The sequence below is a fragment of the Elgaria multicarinata genome, chromosome 20 (assembly GCF_023053635.1).
Source record: "Elgaria multicarinata webbii isolate HBS135686 ecotype San Diego chromosome 20, rElgMul1.1.pri, whole genome shotgun sequence".
Lineage (NCBI taxonomy): Eukaryota > Metazoa > Chordata > Lepidosauria > Squamata > Anguidae > Elgaria > Elgaria multicarinata.
This window is the reverse complement of record NC_086190.1, coordinates 15487046-15489945: the sequence shown is the minus strand read 5'-3', so window position 1 is coordinate 15489945 and position 2900 is coordinate 15487046.

Below are 2900 nucleotides of genomic sequence, written 5' to 3'. Positions count from 1 at the left end.
CAGATGGAGTTGCTAACAAGATCTTCACGATGAAGCCGAAATAGTTTTGAATCCCTTGCTTGCATGTATGTGTGTGTTTCAGGGTGGGGGGTGGGGGCATCAGATGTTTTGATACCTATGGGCGCAATCCTATGCATGTTTAGCCAGAAAATAAATCCTAACCTCTCAGCATTCCTCAGACAGCTACCTGGGGAATGCTGGGAGATGTAGTTTTTTTGGTCTGGTTAACATGAATAGGATTGTGCCCTAAATAGATCTCCTAGTTAAGGGAGCAACAGAATTTATTACAACGTCACGCTCTCCATTTGCTGGTATCCATCACCAGGATGGATTTTATTTATAATTAAACACTATATGTGGTGCCCAATGTTAGTCCTAGAGTAGACCCATTGAAGTATGAAGGGGACTTTGGTTATCTAGGACTGACTTAAGTCTCATTCATTTCAGTGGATCTACTCTGCGTAGGACTAACATTGGATACTACTCTAACGTGCCTTGATTTTTCATATGCACGCCTAACTTAACAGGCAAATTTGGTTTAAGAGATCCAGAAAGTAGAATCCGTCAGGCGTTGATCAGCCAGAAAGCTTGAGATTTTAGTCTCTGCCTTTACTCCAAGTAGTTTTTTCATCCAACTTAAAAATGGGGCGGAGACACAGATGTTGTTTTAAAATGCAAGTTGTTATAATTTAATCACCCTCCCGGATTGACGGAGTGCTTAAAAAGTGGTACGTGGGTGGATTTATTTCACTTTATGCCCCATACCTGTTTTCTCAAAAGTCAATTCTTCTGTGTTCAAGTACCATTTCTCCTTAAGTAAGTGTGTTTAGGGCTACAGCCTAGATCTCAATTTTTATTATCACTTTGCATTTCTTTCCCTTTTTCTTTTTCTCTTTTTGTGCTGTTTCTTTGGTCTTTTTATAACACGCACACATACACAGTTCATTATCCAATCACCACGACTTGTCTTAGTTTTGATATGATTGTGTGTGTGTGTGTGTTTAACAACAGCAACAAAGCAGTGTTTAAAATCCACAGGGGTGTGCGTTGATTAGGCCAAACCAAATTTCCACAAAAATCCGCAAGCTTTCAAGTTCTCCAGAACTCTTTATCAGCCTAGGATGGACTCAGGGACGGTGCCAGAATACCTTGTGCCCTAGTCAAGGCGAGCTACTTGCACACACACACACACACCAAAATTGCCAACTTCAATTCAGCTGTTCAAGAAGAGTTTCTGAACGATTAAATTTTCCTTTTATTATGTTTTTTCTTAAAACAGCTACTTTGTATAAAACTAGGGGGACCCTATGAAAAGGAGGACAGGGCTCCTGTATCTTTTAAGTTGCATAGAAAAGGGAATTTCAGCAGGTGTCATTTGTATATATGGAGAACCTGATGAAATTCCATCTTCATCACAACAGTTAAAGGTTAGGTTACTATACTATACAGTATTCTGTATACTATTCCTATACAGGAACTATACTAGAGTGACTAGATTTAAAAGAGGGCAGGGCTCCTGCAGCTTTAACTGTTGTGATGAAGACGGAATTTCACCAGGTTCTCCATATATACAAATGACACCTGCTGAAATTCCCTTTTCTATGCAACTGTTAAAGATACAGGAGCCCTGTCCTCCTTTTCATAGGGTCACCCTAATAAAACTGACCCTTAAAGGGCAGTGTTGCACCCCTCTGAGGTCCGCGCCCTAGGCAGCTGGTTGTGCCAGCCCTGGTGGACTTCCCCAAACTGGCAAACTCCCAGCATTCCTGACCACTGGGGCTGATGGGCATTGAAGTCCAAAACATTTAGATGGCATCAGGTTGGAGAAGTTTGCACCAAAAGGTACCCCCTCCCCCGAAAAAACGGGATGAGGGAAGAAACAGAAAAATCCAAATATCCAGCTAACTGTTTTGCTCCTAAGGTCTGAAATTTAGATATACACCCGGTCTCAAAATGACGATTTGTAGACTGGGAACACAATCCTTGTTATGTACTCAGAAGTGACTCCTAGAAAAGTGTGCAGGGTGCAGGAATTACTCATTGGCAGGTATTGCAGGTATCCAGCTGTGCTCCCATTTCTGAAAACACATGCGTCTGTAACTCTGATCTCTCTCTATTGCCTTTGATGAAACACATGTTCAAGCGCCATGGACCTCAGCGGTAGACCAGCGTGGATATCTTTGTGGGGTTTTTTTATGTGCTTTGCTAAAAACAGTATTTGTCTATGAAGGAGAGAGGGGTGTGTGGAAAGAGAAAAGTTGTAAATACTTTGCAGTGTACTTGTGTGAGTTTTTTTTATTATTTTTGCATGATTTTTTTCGGGGGGGGGATATGAATATATTTTGTACAAAAGGATCATTGTGTCTGTTTTTTTAATGGAACCCAAAAGGGAAATAAAAGTCAGTTTATAAAGCCTGAAAAGATGTTAAGGAGTTTGTTCCGAGCTGTTCTTGAGTTGAACCATTGGGCATCGCAGAGTGTTTTGGGGTATAAGAACATAAGAAGTCCCATCCTGGATCAGACGAAGGCCATGGCTAGGCCAGGCCTATATTCCGGGATATTCTTGGGGTCATCCCAGTGCACTTAAATGACACAGGGGATCCCGGGAGCAGGCAGGGACGACCCCTCCATTTGCCTGGGATAAACCTTAGGTCTAGCTAAGGCCCAAGGGTCCATCTAGTCCAGCACTCTGTTCACACAGTGGCCAACCAGCCATTGGCCAGGGATGAACAAGCAGGACATGGTGCAACAGCGCCCACCCACCCATGTTCCCCAGCAACTGGTGCACACAGTCTTACTGCCTCGAATATTGGAGATAGCACACAGTAGCCATGGAACTGTTAATTATTTTTATATATTTGAAATGTTGCCATGTCTAAAATGCAATTGAACTTCCAACG